The sequence below is a fragment of the Aethalodelphis obliquidens genome, unplaced genomic scaffold, assembly GCF_003676395.1.
Source record: "Aethalodelphis obliquidens isolate GAN/ISIS:26980383/991018 unplaced genomic scaffold, ASM367639v1 scaffold5, whole genome shotgun sequence".
Classification (NCBI taxonomy): domain Eukaryota; kingdom Metazoa; phylum Chordata; class Mammalia; order Artiodactyla; family Delphinidae; genus Aethalodelphis; species Aethalodelphis obliquidens.
Genome location: NW_020837949.1, coordinates 61,421,259 through 61,443,306, shown reverse-complemented (window position 1 = coordinate 61,443,306; position 22,048 = coordinate 61,421,259). Strand labels below are relative to the sequence as shown.

The window sequence follows — 22,048 nt, the reverse complement described above, 5'->3', positions numbered from 1 at the left end:
AGAAGGAAAGGGATAATGACAGAAAACTCTCCTAATTTGACAAAAATGAGGAGGGTTTTTTTGGTTTGTTTTTAATAATAATAAAGGGAAGAGAGAAGACAGGCATTAGAGGCAAAGATGGGAAGCTGAGTTCCAAAGGTGATATCATACAGGCAGCCAGATGGAGGAGGTTGGAGGGTGAAGTCATTTTCGAAAGCCGTCAGCAGGGAGAGTCATGTGAGGTGGCCAAGTCACCAAGGAATAAAAGGATCAAAAACAACGCCCGAGGGAAAACCACCAAAATCAAGAAAGATGAGAAAGTTTCCTTTAAAAGCCTTCACTGTTCTAAGAGAACTGGAATACGCAGTTATGCTTCTCCTCAAGGGACTGGGAAAAGGTGAAGAAGTAGAAAAATAACTTTTTCCATCCCCCCTCAATTGCGTCCTAGAAGGAATGAATTCTGTGTTTTGCACCAAGTGAGAATTTAGAGAAAATCCTTTCCCAAAGATGAATCAAAGGGGGAGAGGACCGCTATTTCAGAGGGGATTGTCTTCACATTTTCCACCCATGCTGGGGCCTTTGAGTTGGGTTGCAGCATCTATAGGTTGATATTTGATCTCTTACCTTGGGGGTTTTCTGCTGCCTTCAATGACTTGTTCTGTGTTCGTCATCCACTTCTAATTCTCATTCATGCTACTTAACAGGCTCAGAGAAAAATTTTCCCTATAGCGCCTCTCCACTCTCTTCTCTAAATCTAGCAATTTTATCAGTTCCTTTTTACTGGTAGTCTTCCAGGTTTTAGAAACTAAACCAAGAGTATTTATGTTTGTCATTAAAATTTCTTAAGAAGTAAAATCAATTGCCATAAGTCAACCTACATCCCTTTGGCTTCCTATTATTTATTTATTCCTAGTTTATTTTTCATATTCTCACAAGGGTGTTCTGCTGCTCAAGTGTAGAAAAAGATGGAAATACATGCAGATTCTAAACCACACATATTTTTGTGCACACATTATGGACTGGGCTCCCACTCACAAAGTATACAGGTCAAAATCAGATACAACAGGGAAGGCGTAAGGACATAGTCACTCCCAGGGTTTCCAGAGGCTGCAGAGCATACTCAGGTTTCACTGGAATTTTATCATGGTCACCATAAATCAAGTGTTTTAGAATAAGAAGTTGAAACACATCTTTAATTTTAAAGCTTTCCATATCTTCCTCATCCAGGCTGTGTAGGCGATACTTCCTCACCCTCCTTCCCCAAGCACTGCCAGGAAAAGCCAGTGATTTGTAAATTGAAGCTATGTCAGCAAAAGCATTTATTGCTACTTATTATCCGGGCCTCCGTCTGCTTTTAATTTTAATTCTCTGCTGAAAGAACTAGCTTTGCCTTAAAAAAATGTTTGCACATCTTCCACTTTATAATGAAAAGATAACAACTAAAAGTAGTGATGTGAAGCCAGACAAGGGTTAGGTTTCCTAAGTTAGCCTCCCTCTTTCCCATCCGTAGTGTATTTTAGGTTTGGGCAAACCTCTTGTATACTGTATCGACCTACTTGTCACTCTTCTCTCCCTGGCATGTTCCCATTTCCCCCACCATTTTGCAATTTCAGCTAATAAATCATGTAAGTAAAGTAGACATTAAGAAATTGATGTTAGGAAAGAGGGTTTTGAAAATGAAATGAAGACTTGATTGACTTTTTCACTTATTCTTCAATCAAGAAAATGAGAACAACCAATTTCAAGAGAATGTTAAATATGAGTTGTGCAAAAGTCAAAGTACTGTTCATTTCTTGTTTAAAGCTATCGTTTTCATGATACAAAAGCACAGCAGATATTTAAGCTCCATATTGGACAATATGATAGGTTTATTTATGTTAAGATAATTAACATATTTGAATTTTTTCCCAGCCTAGGGTTTTTCTTAGCATTCTGTCTTACAGATAAGATGTAGCCGCAACTTAAATATGTATACAGTGCAGGATATTTCTGATTAAATATTTGTAAGGTGTCTTCAGTTTACAAAGCTGTTTCATATTCATTACTTCATTGGAGCTACACAACTCTTCAGTGAGGGCATGGATTCTTTGTCCTGTTTCACAGCTAAGACCACTGAGGCGCCATGGGTCTGACTGACTTGCCCGTAGCCACATATGTGAGTCAGTATTCGACCCAAGTCCTCTGACTCCACAGTCAGTGATCTTCCCACCACCTCTGCCTTGAGTTCCTCCCAAATCCGATAAATGGATCCCTATGTAGTGCTTAGTCGCTGTGGGAGAAAATGTTTCTGTGGTGGAAGAGACCCAGCCTCACATTAAAGTAGCAGCTACCTCTTCCAGCACGTTCCACATCTTCTGTTCTCATTTTCTCTGATCCCAAGGGCTCATTTTTACCAGTACCCTTAAGGAGTTGTTCAGATTTTTTTTTACTTCTCACCAAGGCAGCCCATCAATCTTTCTGCCTTCTGAACATCTAGTCATGTTCTGTGTTTGGCTTTTAGCGTTTCTCCCGTTTCGTCTTATCCTGTGAGTGCAATTTTCAGTAAAATGGCTGGTGTCTCCACATGGGTTCCTTGGGGCCAGGCGCCTGAATCCCACAGCAGTATACTTTCTAGAGCCCCCAAGCCTGAACACGTGGTATAAGGCTCAAGGATGGAAAGCTGACATCACAAAGGCCAGCAGCCAGCCAAGGATCCCGTGTATCAGCTTGTAGGTTTAAAGCCAGTACACTACAGAAAAATTAGTACTCATAAGAGAAGAGTAACAGAGACGCTACAACAAATAGGCACAGAAAAATAGGTGGCCTCCTGCCACATTTTCAGTAAAGGACATTTTCCTACGTACCCAACTAACCCTGAGTTAGGGCCTCTCTGGCCTGTGTTGTGTATAAGAATCCTCTGAGAAGTGAATTGGACATGGAGAATCCTGGGTCCCACCTAGGGATTCTGATTCAGGAAGCTGGAAGTGGGACCCAAGAGTCTGATTTTTTTTGGCTGCGTTGGGTCTTCGTTGCTGCACGCGGGCTTTCTCTAGTTGCAGTGAGCGGGGGATAATCTTCCTTGCGGTGTGCGGGCTTCTCATTGCGGTGGCTTCTCTTGTCGTGGAGCACAGGCTGTAGGCGCACAGGCTTCAGTAGTTGTGGTGCACGGGCTCAGTAGTTGTGGCTTGCGGGCTCTAGAGCTCAGGCTCAGTGGTTGTGGCACATGGGCTTTGTTGCTCCGCAGCATGTGGGACCTTCCTGGACCAGGGATCGAACCCATGTCCTCTACATTGGCAGGCAGACTCTTAACCACTGAGCCACCAGGGAAGTCCTGAGTCTGATTTTTAATGAGCTTCCAAGGTGATTTCCTTGCCTGGGGTCCATGGATCACACCTTGAGACATATTTTCCCAGCACACCACTGTGGAATAACTGATGCTGCAATGATGAGTGACCCATCAAAAAAGGTGATTTTGCTCTGTTTAACAAGACAAGATATCCCTGAAGACAGGTGTCGAATGTATGAAGATTTCTTATTTTTAAAGTTGTTTTAAAAAATAAAGTTGAATTATATGGAAAAGTCACTTAAATGAAACCCCCCAAATTCTACTATCCTAAGCATTATGGTGCTTTTTGGTACTCATCATAAATGTTTGCTTAAACCCTAGAGCCTAGAGATTTGTATATCACAGACACTCAAATACACTTACTTTGCTCATCTACAATCAGTATTAACCTTGCTGGGCTTCCCTGGTGGCGCAGTGGTTGAGAGTCCGCCTGCCAATGCAGGGGACACGGGTTCGGGCCCTGGTCCGGGAAGATCCCACATGCCACGGAGCACCTAGGCCCGTGCGCCACAACTACTGAGCCTGCGCTCTGGAGCCCGTGGGCCACAACTACCGAAGCCCACGTGCCTAGGGCCTGTGGTCTGTGACAAGAGAAGCCGCCACAATGAAAGCCCGCACACAGCAACAAAGACCCAACGCAGCCATAAATAAATAAATAAAAATTAAGAAGAAAAAAATATTAACCTTGCTAATTAAATCTCTCTCCGGTTTCAACTAAACTTTCCTTAATGCTCTTCTGGTTGACTCAGAAAACTGAAAGAGCTGGGACGGAGCCTCAGGTTAGTTAATATCTAGAGTTGATTACTCAGGATCATGCTGCTTTGCGAGCATGTAGCAAACAGTTCCGAGAATTAATTTACACACGTTAAATACAGGGAATTTTCCAGGAGCAATCTGGCACTGTTAGTGTCCCGATATGCACGTTAAAAAAAAAAAAAAAAAAAAAAAAGCCTGCAGCATCACAAATAAATCCTCCCCCTCTGCATCCTTCCTCGCTCACGTGGCTTGACTATTGCCTGTAGCTGGTCTGTCCTCTTAGGACTAGATCAGCCTGAGACAGAGAAGTGTCCGGCACCGGGTCCTGCAACACTGCCGTCGTTTGCCTCTGTGGTTTGTTACAGCTAACATGGTTCATGAGCAATGACGTCCTGGCTTTGAGTTACTTCCTGCAGTGAGTACCAAGATGTTGAGAAAGAGTCACGGATGGTGTGAAAACAGAATTTCTCGTTTGTCCCAGAATGACATCCTGTGCTTGTGGGGATGCGTTAGAGGCTGTGAAATCAAAAATGAAGAACTTCAGGAACAGAGTGCTTTGACATTTCTTGACAGACGTGCAGACACTCTTGAATAGGACAACAGAAACTTTGAAGTTGAATGTATCGGTAGAAATGATGACAAAATTAGCAAATATATTATTAAACGTTTATCTTGTGCCAGCTACTATTCTAAGTATTTTATATGAATATGCTCACCAGAATTCTCTAGAGGGTAGATACTATGATCCCCTCTTCGTGGATGAGGATTCTGAAGTTTAAGGAGGTTAAGTAACTTCCTCATTGTCACACTGAATGTGGCAAGGCCAGGCAGGAAGGGGTTGTCACATGTATCCATACATCTTATTTTCTAGACCCAAAGCAGCTTCTTTCTGAGCATGTGTGGTGGGGACTTCTGGACTTGTCAGTTAAATGAGGTTAAATAGCCTCTCTTGCTTCAGTTTAAATGTTGAGTCCGTTCAAAATTCTGCTTCCTGTTAGCACTGGTTGAAATAGTCCCTTTTGGGATGCTCTTTTAGAAGTTCACCCCCTCCCCTTATCCTGCCCTGGAGGGCATTGGCTGACTGTGTCCTGGAGGGGCCAAGGGAGATGGTGTCCTTGAAGCCCGTGGCTGGGTTAACGCCTGGTCTCTTTCCTCTGCTCTGGCAACGTTCCAGGAGCCTTAGCCACCTTCCCCTGATGAATCACGCTAATGGCAACTCAGACTACGTTAGGCTCCAGTTTGGCCCCCGTTGGAGCCAAGAACACTCCCCGGAAAGAACGCTAATCAGCTCCCTTAACCACCTTCCTTTTCCTTCCACAGGGCATGTGAGATCCTCTGGATTTCTTCTTTTCCACACCCTGAGAGCCCAGGGAGATACTAGGGAGCTGAATTTAGCCCTCCATTGTCAACTGCATTCATTGCTTTACTTTGATGCAGCTGACCTTATTTAGATTACAGACAGGCTTGAGAGGTAACCGTCTTGCAAATTCCCAAGCAGGTGGTGGGGCAGACCACATTCTACCTTTAGTTTTTCCCTCAGTGCTTTCCCTCCCTGGAACAAAGTTGGGCCCCCTGTGTCACTGCACACTTCCCTGATGGACCGCCCAGCCAGAGAGGATGGGCAGGCTTTCTCCCTTCCAACCACAAGAAAAATATGATCAAGTGCACCTACTAAAGTGGGAGAGAAAAACTGTGTAGTGCTTTATTGCCTAGCAAAGTGAATTTCAAACTTGTTATCTTGCTGCAGACTTGAAAACCTCATTTGGTCTGTCAGGAGCTGGAAAGTACCACTTTCTCTCTGTATTTCTCTGGTAACAGTCCAAATGAACAGCCTCCCACAGATCCCAGGCAGATCTGTGCCCCAGGCTGACAATGGAGAAGGTCAGGTACATGGACAGGCAAACAGAAAAGCACACTGACTATTTCCAAAAAGATTAATTTCCCACAACTGGAACATACGCTATGTAGGCTTTCATCCACTATACTCACTGACCATGAAAGTGAAGGAAATTTGTGATTTTTTGCATTGATAGAAAGGAACAGTGATAAAAAGAAATCAGACATGAAACACTGCACTTTAGTCCAGAAGAAATCTGCAGTTACAAAAGTAGAAGCCAATGCTATCAGCAGGTTTCCTGAAAAATAACAATTAACAGTGAGAAAGGAGAAAAGCGTGACAAACCATGAAGGTATACTGGTTAACTGGACACATAGCAGAGGGGACCAGCATCTCCAGCTGAAACTCAACCAGTATTCCCAACTGTGGCTTAAATCTTCGTGAAACTCTTGCATTACGTCCAAGAATCTAAAATGGCCTTAAGTAGACAACTGTATTAAATCCAGTTTCCTGTATCCATGTGTTCTTTCAGAACCTTTTACGTTATGCCTCGTCAGTTTCATCTCTCTGATTCTCCTCAAAACCCCTTTTGTATTTACCAACCTTCATGTGGCAAGTGCAGCATCCTACTTCCCTGCCCTTCCTGGTTGTATCATCCAAAGAGGAAGTCTCTTCCTTGACTTCCTTCCTGTCAATTTATGGCCACTCCCTTCCCTAAGCCTGGCTTAAAACCCAGAACTTCCAGGAATTCACTTTTAGGTTAATATGCTCCTTTGTAATGGTTCTAATGTAGTATTTTGTACTTGTTCTGATGTATTTTTCTTTCCTTCAGATATGCTAAAGGCTCTCAAAGACGTTAAAGAGACTTACCTCCATGTCACCTCCAAACACGACACTGTGCTTTATCTCAAATATTTAGCAAATCCTTTTCACTTGCCCTGCTTTCTTAATTTATTTTTATCTACAGAGTATGGTGGGAGGTTCAGATTGGATTAAAATATTTCTAACCTTATTTCTACTTCATTCCAGTTTTCTAACATTTTTGTCAAAACACTGAATATCTGTTTCAGACTGCAAATAAAAGCATGTATCTTCTTTATAAAAGAGAAATCTGTAGTTAGGAAGAGCTTGTTTTTGAATGTGTATGGGTGGTTTACAGTCACCCAAACATGAGGCCTTTGTGATGAGTGATGGCGGCTTTATATAACTGAGCTTAAACTATTCGTTTGTTTTTTGAGCCATGACTATGTGCTCGGTGCTAGATATGCAAGATGAGCTGTGAGGGGAGCGATGGTTAACACATCCTGGGCCAGGCCCTGGGCCAAGAAATTTTGCATGCATTACTTTACTAGGCTTCTCAACAATTCTGTGAAACGGCCAGTATTAAAAACCCTACTTTACCTTTTGGGGTAGGATACAGCCTGAATCTGTAATGAGATGTTTTTGTGTGCCTCCCCTTAAAACATTAAGAGGTAAGGAGATGGGAAGGAGTTCTTTCTGCCTTGACTAGAACAGCAGAGGACAGGGTAGAAGAGTTTGTAAAGGAGGGAGGATCGGGGAGACTGGATCAGGGGGGAGGAAGTCCAGAGCAGGACTTGTAGATATGAAGCGATAGCTCATCACTGTTTGCTTTCTTGTTGCCAGGGAATCAAGCACACACAAAATAAGCAGTGTTACTACCTTTCCACCTGTTCCCCTGACACTTGGCTTTCTCTGTAGCTGCTTCTCTATTGAGGAGGTGTATCAGATAGACACTGAAGGGACAGAGTAGGGTTGCAGGGTCCCTACCCTGAAGAGGTTTCCAGACAGTCAGGAAGAAAAGTGGACACACACATGATTCAAACCAGTGCAGGGAACTACACCCAAAGTCTCGGAAATAGAGGAGAAATGATTAACTTCTCAGCTATTCACTCTTCTGCTTCTTCTGGTACATTTCCTTTCTCCTTCCCTCATCCCGCTGACTGGTGCCTTTTCTGTCTCGAACTGACTAACAGGGCAATTCCTCAAAATCTTCATCAGGTCCTCTGTTCACCCTGCTCACATTCTTTAAGCAACCTGACCAGCTCTCATGACTTCAGTTCCACAATCTCAGTGTGGACTGCAAGATCTCTCTCTGTTGAAGCCTGATTTCTCACTTAAGATATATGAGAACTTCGGGGAAACACTCAGGTCTCCTCACAGGCCACACTACAGTGTCCCAACTACTCAACATGACATTGCCGGCTCTCGACTTCCAGTCTCCTCCCCAGACAGGCCTTTTGTTTTTTATTTTTTTACAACTTACCACATTTGTTGACTGGCCCTACCAGAGTCTTCTAGGCCCCAAACTCAAAACCTGACTCATTCCCAAGTGTCATCCCCTTTGTCCTGTCAGCCATCATATCCTGCTTAGAATCCCGTCAAAAGTCTCCTTGCATTGATCCCTTCCTCTTGCTTCTCGTTGTGGCCACCCAGTCTTGGACTTTCATCACCTGGGGCTTTAATGAAAGATCTCCTAACAGATGTGTCTGTCTATCTGTCTGTCTGTCTGTCTGTCTGTCTGTCTCTCTCTCTCTCTCACACACACACACACACACACACACTGAACCGAAATTATAGCTTCTCTGAACAGCGGTCTTGTCATGCTGCGTCTCTGCTTAAGGATCTACTGTGGTTATCTGTTAGTCTCCCAACCCTCTGTGTTCTCCATGACTGTGCCCACTTTGTCTACCCAGTGCTGGCCCACTCGCTCAGAGTAAAACTGAAGCTCTTCAGGCTGTATTATCAGACCAGGTTGCAGCACTACTTGGTGATAAAGATCCTGAAGAAATTATTCGTGCAGGGAGAGTCCTAAGGGAGCTGAGAAGCATCCCCCCTTTCTGTAGATTTTAAAGCCGTAAGAGGTAGACGTGTTTGGATGTTTTAGATGTGGGAGCCAATGGATGATCTTGCTGTGTCCCCTTTAGATCTAAGTGTGTATCTGTCCACATGAGAGTTGCAGTTTTTCTAGTGAAGAGATCTGGAAAGCGTTTAACATTTAAGCCGAAGAGGTAAGTACTCCATTAACCTTATCTGGCTGCATCGTTTCCACTTAATAATGAGATGTGCATGTTTCCTCTAGATCGGGCCCAGTACACCCTATGAGGAACTTGTGTTAGATTTGTGACTCCAATTGGTATCCTTTACTGTTTTTTTCCAACCTCTGCTTCAATTAGAAATCATGTTCCTTTTTCATGTATTCTGTCAAGCATTTTTATATACCTGTTTGTGCATTAGTTGAGAATCCCTTGTCATTTAGAGAATAATTCTTTTTCTCAAAAGCACTTGACAACATTGCTGTTACTCATCGTCTTCCTGTGAATCAGACCAGCAAGCCCTACCTTGTCCTTTTCACGTCATATGGCCTTCCCTCTCTAAAGGCAGAGTTTTTCCTTGAAACACTGGTCAGAATTCTGGTACCCTTCCCACCAATCTCCTAGAAAAAGTCTCCCAGAGGGACAGACTGACCATTCTATGAAGAACAGAAGCTACAGAATTAATGGGAATGTTGATTCAAGGAAGGAATCAGGTTTTTAAAAGGAGATGTTTTAAGATTCATTTCAGCATGGGTGCCTAGATGTTTCCCTTCTCTGTGGCAATATTTGTGGTTTTTTTTTACCATTTCGCTTTGATTCTGGAGCAAAAAGTTACACTTACAAAGAAAGCACTCACTTCAAAGATAAATCAACTGACTATATGTCAGCAGAAACTCTAGGCTTACTTTTCATTCTTTGATCTTCCTTCTGTGATTTCACTGACCAATTATTGAGTGACCCTGTTGGAACAGTTATACAGTTTAGTTGGGGAGATAAGACATACACTCATCAGAGAGAGAGAATATGTGTGATGGCTTAGTGTTCAGATGAGTAGTAGAGTCCATGTACGGCATTTCCCTAGATTTCTATCGTCCCAGAACTTCATGGGGACATGAAGTTCCATCTAATTTGGAAGAACTTGCCACTTTATTCTAAACTAAATGTATTTCTATCATAGTTAAAATTGCATAAGCCAGATGCAGGAAGAATCTCTAATAATAACTGCTCACACTCTGAGCATTCCATTTTCTTCATCTTCCACTTTTTAAGTCACAGCCTGTGTGCTATGAGAGAGGCATTGTAAGGAGGGAAGCAGAGATTTCCAGAGTTTGGTTCACACGTGGTCACATCAGAGAGCCTGACACAACTGGGCATAGACCTACCTTCCTGCTGACTCCAAATCTAGTGTCCCTTTCAGCCCGAGCTTGACTTAGTAGAGAGCTGGTTTCGAGACCAGTCATACCAGCCAAGCTTTCTGGCCGGAAGACAGCAGGAAATAAGCTTGAAGTTACTGCTGGATACTAAGGCTCTGCTTACGTTTAGGGAAGATAACAAGAAAAAACAAGCATTATAATGACTACCCTCATACAGGAAAGCTAGAGATACTGCCATGTTTTGGAGAGATGGTGTGTGTGTTTGTGTGTGTCTCTGTGTGTCGTGTGTCTGTGTGTAAGAGCACACACGCAACACATGCATGCTCAAAACCAGCAGTGTGTCTGCTTCTAAGATTTTTCCTGCCTGTCTTTCCACCACTAAACCTCGGTTGGAAGTCATGGGCTAGGTTTGCGCTGTACTTCTGCAGGATACTTTAATCCAGCAGCTCTCCTCCAAGTCAGCACCTTACAGCACCTTCCTCATTGTTGCAAAATAATCCCCCGGTTTCTTTGTGCTCTGCTTTAGAAGTTTTCATCCTCCACTTGGTGTAACTCATTCTCCAAACATGTGTCAGTTTCCTCCCACACTGATGCTAGGCAACCTTGAGGGCGCACAGCTTAATAAGAGACAGCAATTTCAAGAAAAACAAATCATAGATTTATGTAAGTAATAGGTATAAACGTGTAGATATCAACATGTAACATTCCCCCAAGGCATTTCCTGGCTATCTGGCCATCTCATGACATGGTACTATTTTACATAAATTGGACAAGCTGGCTTGCCTTACTCTTCACAAGCTTACATTAATACTGTCATTCAATCCATTGTAATGAAAGAGGAAGAGCAATACTTCAGTTAGCAGGTGCCTCTAGGTGTTAGCATTCGCCCATTCGGCAAATCTTTTGAGCCCCTACTCTGTACACAGCCCTAGGGATCCAGTGCTGAGCCACACAGACCTGATCCCTGCCCTGGGGGTGGATCTAATAGGGAGATAGGCATGCAGTAACTATTTCATATAGAGGAATATGGAATTTAAAATCATGACATATTCCATGAAAGAATCGACAGGATTGGAATACAGAGCCCACACAAAGGGACTGGTCTTGGTAGGAAGATGAAAGAGGGAAAGGGTGGGTGTAAATGATGGAAAGATTGTGGATATGATAATAGGAAAATTAGGGAGTTCCCATATGGTAGCTCCAGTTTCCTTGAAGTATCAGGAATAGATATCCCCTGAGAATAAAGGGGAAAAAAAAGAGTTGGGTTTAAGAAGACAGGCAAAGGCATGATATATTTCACTAAAGAAACATTTACTGGCATGAGTGCCTGAATGAGGGTAGTCATCAGGGCCACTGTGTACAGCTGTGCAGGCATTGCACAAGGTTGCCATACCTCAGAGGGGAACTGTTCACATCATAAACATCATAGATTTATATATTTGTTATGGCAAGTTTCTGGCAGATGCCAGTAAATTACCTTGTTCTTGCAAAATCAAGATACCACCACAGCTTTCTGACAGAGAAGCCAAGTGTCTTGAGGAAGGGATGTCTTGTTCTAATTCACACACAGGCACCGCGTAAGATACCTATATTGTTACTCATGCAGTTACAAGATAATACCTCTCTGCCCCAGTGGTTGATTTTTCTTCAGCAGCACACATGTTGCTGCAGGCACAGACATGGAGAAGATAGGAGATCGGTTCTGCTCATAGTTGGTTCCTCCCATGGTTGGAGTTCTCTAGGAAGTTCTGACATGAGTAGAAACAAGAAGTGCCAAAGTAGCCAAAGAGTGTTTGAGATGATGCCCATACAATCCAAGCTAGACAAAGAGGAAAGTGAGGGCAGAGGTCTGTGGATCTGAGGCATCAATGAGAATGAAGCCCTGGCTATTAGCTCTTATACTGGGGTGTTCCTGAGAAAGTGAGTCTTGAAGATGGGAAGCTGTGATCAAAGAGGATGGTATTTGATTGGTGATTTTGGAGGCAGGAAGTTTCTGGTGATGTCAAGGTCGGTGTGGGGCAGAGAAGAGTGCACTGTTGATATACTTAGTATTTACTCTTGGGATAATAAGGAAACCTTGTACTTTTCCCCCTTTAATTGTCAATGTGCTCAAAATCTAAAACAGAAAAAAAATAATATCCCAAGAACTAAAGAGAATTATTATCTCCATTTTCTGCATTTGAGCTCTAAAATATGGAAAATAGAAATTAAACAGAAACCATGATTAGTGTTCTAAAATACAGTTTTATGTATACGTGCTTTCTTAGATGTTGCGTAACTATTTCTTAGAAATTACTAAGAGGATTTTAATTATTTTACTCTTTAATGATCTGAAAAATACTTTAGCTCTGTTATTTAGGCAAAACAATTTCAAGATTCTGTGGATTAGAGACATTGAAGAATACTTATGATTTATCATTCTAGAAACTTTACAGATAATTCCTCACAGTTTGACCTGTATTATTTCAGAATTGTGCTTCTTGGAATAAACACAGTATTTTTTATGGTTTCCTCTGTGGCAGAGGTAGAGGTATTGTACCTTTCTTGATGCCTGGTGACATTTGGAAAGGCTTGTTTTAAAAATAAGTGGTGTGTGTGTGTGTGTGTGTGGTGTGTGTGTGTGTCTACATTATTGCTCAGGGGTAGAAAAGGGTAGTATCGAGACTCAAAAAATTACTTTTGAAAATAGGCTAGCACACTGGGAAGCTATTTAGATGTGATAAAATATTAATTATCCTAAATACAGAAATAGTTTAAAAAAATTAGAGTTAGGAGAGTATTTGAATAAAGGCCACTTTAGGGATAAAGTTGTGGCTTGGACATAGACATTTAGGGTACATTTAAGCTGAAGTCTGGGAAGTGAATAAAAATATCTTGTATTCAAGAGCAATCAGAACAATAACTTTCAATATGTCTTATGACTGTGTCTGGGATACAAGGATATCTTGTTCTTCCCTAATAGTCATGTTTACTTGATTGGATATTTGGATGCTGTTCCAGTTACTATGGCTGAGTAAATTACTCCAAAACTTAGTAGAATAAAACATCCATTTATCATGCTCACAGATTATGTGGGTCAGGAATTCAGACAGGGGTCAGAAATGACCCTTGTGACTTCCAAGGCAAAGGACAATGCAGCTTTGGACTAGCTCTTTTTCTCAGGATGCTTGCCCTTAGAACCCAGCCAGCAACCAGCATCAAGCATCAGACAAGTGGGCGGTTTGGGCCTTCCTCACAGCATGGTAGCATCCCCAGATAAAGAGCCAGCTGGAAGCTGCATTGCCTTTTGCCTTAGAAGTCATACAGCGTCACTTCTGCCTTCTATTCATTAAGGCAGTTAGTTACAAAGCCTCTTCCATGTGTGACTGGAAATAGTACTGTGGCCATTTTTGCAAAATGCACTCTGCCACATGCACCTATATCTATTCCTTTAAGCATTACACAAATCCTGAGACCCAGTGGCACACTCATTTAAAATATATATTATTTCCTGGGTTTGTGGTTACCAAAATGCTCTGAAAAATGAAAGAGCCCCAAGTACAGTGCCAACCCTCCCAGAACACCTAAAGAACAGTTTCCTCTCCTGACTATCCCAAACCTTCATAACCCTCCTCAATTTATGACCATGCCCCCTACTTCAGTGAGTGCTATCTGCTTTCTTACCATGCCCTTCCCATCAAAACCCTCAACAACAAGAACAAAAGTCTCCACTTTTTCACTGCCTTGTAATTCAGCCCAGCTGCTCTCCTGAAATCTCTTATGACTTCCCCATTCCAAATCCTATAAACAGTTTTCAGGCCTTATCTTAAGGACCCTCTTCTCTACAGTATTTTACAATGTTGACTACTCCTTCCTGCCTCAAACGCTATGACCTTGGCTTTCTGAAACTCTATACCCTAGCCTTCCTCCTCCCTTTGCTCTCTTTCATTGCTCTCTCCTCCTTTGCTTACCATGTTAATGTTGGCCTTTCCAGGGTCCTGTTTTTGGCTAAATATTCTTTTTAACCTTCATGATTTTCCTGGGTGATCTATTTGTGCTCCTGATTCAACTCCAGGTGACTCTGATATCTTTCTCTCTCATCTAGCCCTCTCTCTCAAACCCATCCTAATATGCCTAACTACCAGTCGAGCATCTATACGTTCATGAGGAGATGGGCCAGAACATAAATACAGGGCATCTAAAACTGATTTCATCTCCTTGTTCCCCTGTATCACTACCCCATCACCTTACCCATAACAGCTCACTTCTTTATTCTCACTGAGGTTAAAAACCTAAGGAATATCTGAATGCCTCATTTTCATGTACTTTCTATGGCTAACAGATCACCAGATTTGTAGATTTTGACCTTCTAAATATTTCCCAGATCCGTGTTTTCTGTAAGCCTACCATTTTGGCTCTCCTTCGAGCTCTCCTGGACTACTAGTTTTTACCATGCCTCCCTCCTTCACGTCTGCCTTCTACACTACCCAGTGTGATCTAAACAAAACCAAATCCAACCACATCACGTCTTTGCTCAGTGGCTGCTGAGGCCATAGTATTGAGTTCAAGCTCCTCAACATCCCACAAAGCCCACTGTGGTTTTGCTCTTGTCCAAATCTAGGGCCTTACCTCACACCAATTCCAGCCTCATATCTTATGCTGCAAAAACATCAAGGTGCTTAGTTTCCTCCAAACAATGAGCTGTTTCTTATTCTCATTCCTTTGCTCGTATTGTCTCCTCTGCCAAGAGAAAAACTGAGATCAGTGTCAATTCAGCAAGTAGGCAGTTGATACTGCTACAGGCTCAGCCTTGGAAAAGAGAATAGAAGTATGCAAGGGAAGGGGTGTGGGGTAGCACAGTGTGCAGGGCAGGATGGGTGGATGTTTGTGGCAATGGGTGACATTTGCTCAAACCACATTTTCTGCCATAGGCCATTAGCTTGTGTTCTACTTCCATATTTTGGCTTGTGGTAGACCACAATCAGTATTGTTTGTCACATACATAACTTACGGAAACTTCAGTTTTCAAAAGAAAATTCTTAGAAATATTTCATTCCAGAATATACAAAATATTCTTCTGACAAAGTTATCTCTTTTGGCAGACATTTTTGGTTGATGCCCCAACATCCATTTTACTCCAAATGGTTGGTCTTAAGACAGTAGTTCTCAAAGTGTGGTCCCCAAACAGCTGTATCAGCATCACCTAGGAACTTGTTAGAAATGCAAATTCTTGAGTCCTACCTCTGACCCGTTGAATCGGAAATTCTGGGGGTGGGGCCCAGCAACCTGTGTTTTAATAAGCTCCTCCAGGATGTATGCACAAGCTTGGGAACCACTGGTTGAAGACGGTCTTGATAATTTCACTCTCTTTGACACTAAATGGGTTTTTTTGTTGTTGTTGTTTTTTTTTTGCGGTACGCAGGCCTCTCACTGTTGTGGCCTCTCCTGTTGCGGAGCACAGGCTCCGGACACACAGGCTCAGCGGCCATGGCTCACGGGCCCAGCCGCTCCGCGGAATGTGGGATCTTCCCGGACCGGGGCACGAACCCGTGTCCCCTGCATTGGCAGGTGGACTCTCAAGCACTATGCCACCAGGGAAGCCCAGACACTAAATGGTTTTTAAGAATTTGTAGCTTACCCAATTCTGGCTAGTGAGAGGAAGTTGATCAGGTTGGTAAGAAGGCTTCTGTGAAAAATATCCTTGCTCCTAAGAAGGATACTCAGAAAAAGATCACTCCTGGGAATTCCCTGGCGGTCCAGGGGTTAGGACTCTGCTTTCATTGTCGAAGGCCAAGGTTCAATCCCTGGCTGAGCAACTAAAATCCCTCAAGCTGTGTGGTGTGGCCAAAAAACAAAAGACCACTCCTTGTGCTTACCTGGATATTGTCATGTCTGGATGTGGCCCCTGGAACTGCCTCAGCCTTCTTGGGACCATGAAGGGTGCCCCAGCTACTGGCACCCTTAAAGGTAATAGGCTGAGAATGGTAACACAGGAAATTGGAAAGAATTTCAGTCCTTTAGGACTTCCAGAGCCAATTTTGGAGGCTATCTTACCTCTAGGGTGTGAATTAATGTTTCCTAATTGTTTAATTTTGTTTGAATCAATTCTCTGATGCTTCTTAAAAAAAAAAAAAGGATATGCATATACCTATTCTTTATATATACATGCATTTATTCATACCTAAAAACTCTTCCTTTGTTGTTATAGATGACACTAAATGGTGATTTTAATTACTTACCATGTTCATGAGGTTCTTTGAAACCATGTGAAACCCAGATGTCTCATTCACTTCCCAAATATAGTGGTCACGCTTCACTTTAACAGTCCAATAATGGTGCTCCAAACCCTTTTCCCATTTTTCCTGGAGGTACAGGACTTTCCCAGGAGTCCCAGCCCAAGCATCCTCGGGAATTCCATAGGAATGCTGTGTTCCTCCAATCTGCTGTAGCTGACGCTTGTGTCCTTAGTCAGCTGTCAGCCTCTAGTCTGCCAGGCACTTTCTGCAGGTCCTCCCTTGTCGTCCTGTAACAGAAGGGAATTATAATGCAGATGTGTGACTCCTGATGGAATTCATCCACCAGGTACCTTCAGAGTCCACTTCAGGAGGATGCCTCTCCTCCAGACCCGGCGGGACCCCATGTCACAGAGATAGCTTCACTCTCCCACTTGGGAGCGCCAGGACAGACCCAGTGGGACCCCATGTCACAGAGACAGCTTCACTCTCCCACTTGGGAGCGCCAGGGCCCCATCTTGCCTCCCGCTGAGGTTCTCAGAGAAAAGGCTTACTTGCTTAAGGGGAAGCTGTGTTAGAGAAGTAATCCACCCACCAGGAAGATTAGCAATTACTTTATAATGCAGAGTACTTTAGCTCCTTCTCTCTCCCTTCTGCTTCCTTTACAGAATATGTTCTTGCTTCTGAATAATCAAAGACCTACTAAAGTGCTTTCCTCAAGGACAAAGGAGCAATTTCTCCTCAAAGATGAATTCAGACCTCACTTTGAATGTCATTTCTCACTTTTTGCCATCAAGGTTTTCAAAAACATGGGAGTTGAGTATTTGCTGAACCAGCACTTTGCTCAAGGATCTGGTGCTCTCCCAGGGGTGGTGGTCAGCATGGGGTTAGGGGTTATGAGGACCAAGCTGGAAAGAAACCAGCCACCGGAGCCACCATGCCAGGGCTTTCAGGAAGAGCAATGCAACTACACCTCAAAGACTCTAGAACCAGAGGGTCCCTCGGAGTTTGAAAACTGGCTTATCTCATCTCTCCCTCAGCAGACAGAGCTCACAGCTTCCTAGCTGACTGCACAACCACTCTCTGGGTCTACTGCTAATTGCCTGTCTCTTTCCATATTCCCCAGTTCAGATTTCCAGGAGAGAGAATTTGACTGGGCTAGTTCATCAAAGTCTTTTGTGTTTGAGCAGAGCTTTTTATACCAGATGACCTCCCAGGTTATTGACCCAGATGGAATGACTCCCTTGGGTCAGGTGTCAACCCCAGGGCCAATCACCTGTGTTGATGGCCTGGAGGTGGGGGTGAGGGGCAGGGTCACAGGGTAAACCACAAAGCTACTTCTCCTCCGGAAAGAGGCTGGGGTTGCTCCTTCAGCAGAGGCTGTGAGTGGGGCAGTTTCCCTGGGAAGGAACCTATGGGCCTGGCTGGGGTAGTTATTGCAGTGTAAGTAGTACAATGCAGTCCTTTCTACAGGGAACACAAGAAGGCTGACTTTTTTTTTTTTTTTTTAATTTTTATTGGAGTATTGTTGCTTTACAGTGTGTTAGCCTCCACTGCACAACAAAATGAATGAGCCTTACACTTACAGATATACCCTCCTTTCTGGACTTCCCTCCCATTTAGGTTATGACAGTGCATTAGGTAGAGTTCCCTGTGCAAAGAAGGCTGACTTTTAATTAATGATTGACATCCACTTTTTGACCTCATCAAGTTGTCCTTTCTGACCCTCAGTTTCTTCATCTGCAAAATCAGACAGTCCATCTTAGTGATTTCTAAGGACCTTCCACTCAGGGCAGGTCCAGGTTTTACAAGCCCAGGCTTATATACTATTTGGAATTCTCTTTAGGAAAACCCCCCACAAAATTAGGTGTAAGGTCTTCAAAGGGACACTCACTCAAGCTTACTTAGTTTCATATAAATCCATCTCTGCTTCTATCCTTAAATTCTGTGGTTTCTTTTTGGTCATTGTTCTGAATCCTGTTCTGAATCCTGCCTACCTCTTGTGTTCACCGCCAGAGGCCTTTCTGAGGAACCACACACAGGCTGGTCTTCTGCTTCGTTCCCAAAGAACAGTGTGTTCCCCTGAATGGTCCCTTTAATTGACTATAGGCAATTTAGTCATTTGAGAGGGTAAAAAATTTGGTCCACTAACATTTCACCAATTTGAGATGTAGTATTATTATGACATTGAAATTAATTAACATGGTTTTTACAGGAATCCCTTTACTTTCTCACTACTGTCTCCAGCTTACAATAGTTCAACTTAGGATTTTTCAGCTTTACAATGCTGCAAAAGCAATAGAGATTCGGTAGAAACCACGTTCAGATTTTGAATTTTGATATTTCCTGGCCTAGCGATGGGCAGTATGATCCTCCCTCATGATGCTGGGCAGGGCAGCGGCCACAGCTCCCAGACAGCCACAGGATCACGAGGGTAAGCAACCGCGACACTTACAACCATACTGGACCCATATAACCATTCTGTTTTTCATTTGCAATACAGTATTCAATAAATTACATGAGATATTTTACACTTTATTATAAAATAGGCTTTGTGTTAGATGAGTTTGCCCAATGGTAGCCTAATGTACGTGTTCTGAGCGTGTTTAAGGTAGACTAGGCTAAGCTGTTAAGGTAGGCTAGGTTAAGTGTATTGAATGCATTGTCGATTTAGGATATTTTCAACTTACATTGAGTTTATCAGGACATAATCGCATTGTACATCAAGGAAAAGATGGTAGCGGTTTATCTCAACTAAACTGTATCTTCAGGGTCTTTATATGTTGCAGTTTATATTTATTGAATTTGCATTCGTTGTTACCATTGTATTGCACTATATCTGCTTCTTCACACACATGGATCAATAGCTCCAAAAAAATTCCTGGTAAAGTAAAATTTGAGACAAAAATATTGCTGTATTAACTCAGAACAACTAACTTTATAAATAATAGTGAATAGTGCTCAGGGCACTACCCACCCATGCCGGGTGGGTGGAAGGGGACTGTGATGTATATTTGCTGGGCCTGGGTTTCACACAAGCAACCAAAAAGGAAAAGTTCTGAAAGGAAGTATGGCACTGTTGAAAAGCTGGATTTAACTGACTCATTAGTAAATCATCTGAGATGAAGCTTTGTCAAATGGGGGCAAGCACAGTTGTGGTTCTTTCATGACATTTTCTCCGTAATGTTCAATGGCATATCTATTAAACTAACTGGGCGGGGGGAGGATTCCCCTGGAATAAGACAAAATGATGCTTTCTTTCTAGTATAAAGTTAATTGATTTTAGTAGCAAAAAGCCAAGAGGAGGAAAAAATGAGAGACGTGGCATTGAGAGTTGCACTCCTCACATTGATTCCTTAAAGAGCACAGCTTCTCAGTTCTGAGCTGGTAAAGTAGGGACTGGGTTTACTCAAGAAGCATGAACAATGGTTCAAATGCCTTTATTATCATGACTTTACTCTTTCCCAACACCTAATGGAGAACACAGTTGATGATACATATTTTGGCACAACTTAAAACCATATTTAAATACTGCAATAGACTGTAAAGGAATGTTTTTTAGAGCCCAATGTAGAGAAAGACTGGATTGGAACATACCTGCCACCATATGCCAAGTGGACACAACTCTCTAGCTTTTCAATGTGAAATGCCACTCAGTTGGCTGGTGAAGTGACAGTGGCCTTCAGTTATAAATCTCTCTACAGTGTTGGTTCATGCTCAATTCGAGTAGAAAGACTTTGTTTTTGTTCTTCTTTTCTTTTAATGTGGTTGGCAAATGGTAGACATATAATTTTTTAAGGAATCTGAAACATAGTTTTTATCATTTTTTTCATCTTTACCATCTTTGTTGTTTTCACCCTTCCCACAGGTACATACTTTTTAATTGATTAATTAATTAACCTATTTTTGGCTGTGTTAGGTCTTCGTTGCTGCACACGGGCTTTCTCTAGTTGCAGCGAACGGGGGCTACTCTTTGTTGCGGTGTGCAGGCTTCTCATTGCGGTGGCTTCTCTTGTTGTGGAGCATCAGCTCTAGGCGTGCGGGCTCAGTAGTTTTGACACTCAGGCTCAGTAGTTGTGGCTCGCGGGCTCTAGAGCACAGGCTCAGTAGTTGTGGCACACAGGCTTAATTGCACTGTGACATGTGGGATCTTCCCGGACCAGGGCTCGAACCCATGTCCCCTGCATTGGCAGGCAGATTCTTAACCACTGCGCCACCAGGGAAGTCCCAGGTACGTACTTTTTAAAATACCCATGTGTATGTTCACAGCAAAATTGAACCAAAAATACATAGTTTTCACATACCCCTCCCTCACCATCAATATCCCATATCAGTGTGATATAGTTGTTATAATCAATGAACCAACATTGACACATTATCAACCAAAGTCTATAGTTTACATTAGAGTTAGCCCTTTGTGTTACAGATTATATGGGCTTTAACAAATGTTTAATGTCATGTATTCACCATTACAGAAGCATACAGAATAGTGCCACTAAACTCAAAAAAGAATCAAATTAAAGGACTAATAAAACAATAGAGAAATAAAACATAGAATGTAATTCCCATACTAATCATGAACCAAAATATGACAGAGTTGAGGCCAAACATATCAGCCTTATCAATAAATGTAAATAGGCTTAATTCACCTAAAAAAAGAAAAGATTTTCCATGGGACACACCAAGAAAGACTCGACTATATGCTATATCCAAAATAAAATTATTAAGAAAGGCTAAAAATAAAGGGATAAGCAAAGATATACCAAGCAAGTGGAAATAATAAGAAAGCAGATATAGCAATATTGATATAAGTTTTAAAAGCCTTTTATGTGTAAAAAAAACCCCACTTTTTAATGCTAAAAGCCACAATTCACAATGGAGATAAAACATTTATGTCATTTAGATTATGTACTAAATTATTCAGCAGCCACTTTTATAAAGCGAAATTTACAAGACATGAAAGGGATACACAGAATAAAAAACACCTACTAATAAAAAAATTGAACATAGTCCTCTCAGCGTAAGACAAATCAAGTAAAAACAAAGTAAAGATACTGAAGATTTAAACAGCATAATCAATAAGGATATATATTACACTTTATACTCAGACAATAGAAAATACACCTTCTTCTTAAGTGCACAGGAAACATTCACCAAAAAAAGATCCTATGTAAATTAAATTTCTGGAAAATAATAATGAAAAATACCACATACCAGAATCTGTGGGATACATATAAAGCAATGATCAAGGGAATATTCAAAGCCTTAAACACTGAATAAAAATTAAAGATGGCAATAAATAAATTCTCAATTTACAAAGCTAGAAAACGAATAAGAAGTAAACTAGAATAAAGCAAAAGGAAGGAAATCATAAAGATAACATAGAAATTGAGGTAGAGAACAGAAAAACAGTAAATCTAATGAATAAATTAATTAGATAAGCCACTAGCTAAGTCAAGAAAAAAGGGAGAATGCACACATACACAAAGGGAGATAATTATTGGAATAAGAAGAATTTAGAAATATAAGAACTGAGTTTCAGACCTTTCTGCAAAGTTGAAAACCTAAGTGAAATGGATGATTTCCTAGGAAATTAGTTTACCAAAATTGATCTCACTTGATATAGCTTATACAGAAAAATTCCTTAGAAGAAATAGAAAAAGTTATCAAGGAACTACCCCACAAGAAAAGCACCAGGACCAGAACATTTTACAGGGAAATTATGCCAAACC

General features: G+C 42.0%; 1 protein-coding gene and 1 long non-coding RNA gene across 17 annotated transcripts in view; one reads left to right on the top strand and one right to left on the bottom strand.

Annotated features, from left to right (window-relative positions):
* ICA1 (islet cell autoantigen 1) overlaps window positions 1-22,048 on the top strand; it is a 145,232-nt gene that overhangs the window by 46,136 nt on the left and 77,048 nt on the right. The gene's annotated exons all lie outside the window — the stretch shown is intronic.
* On the bottom strand, window positions 6,117-16,600 carry LOC113618417 (uncharacterized). The gene is made up of 3 exons (XR_003432008.1): window positions 16,323-16,600; window positions 14,713-14,823; window positions 6,117-11,923 (listed from the first exon to the last, which is right to left on the bottom strand). It is a non-coding gene; the product is annotated as an uncharacterized LOC113618417 (long non-coding RNA).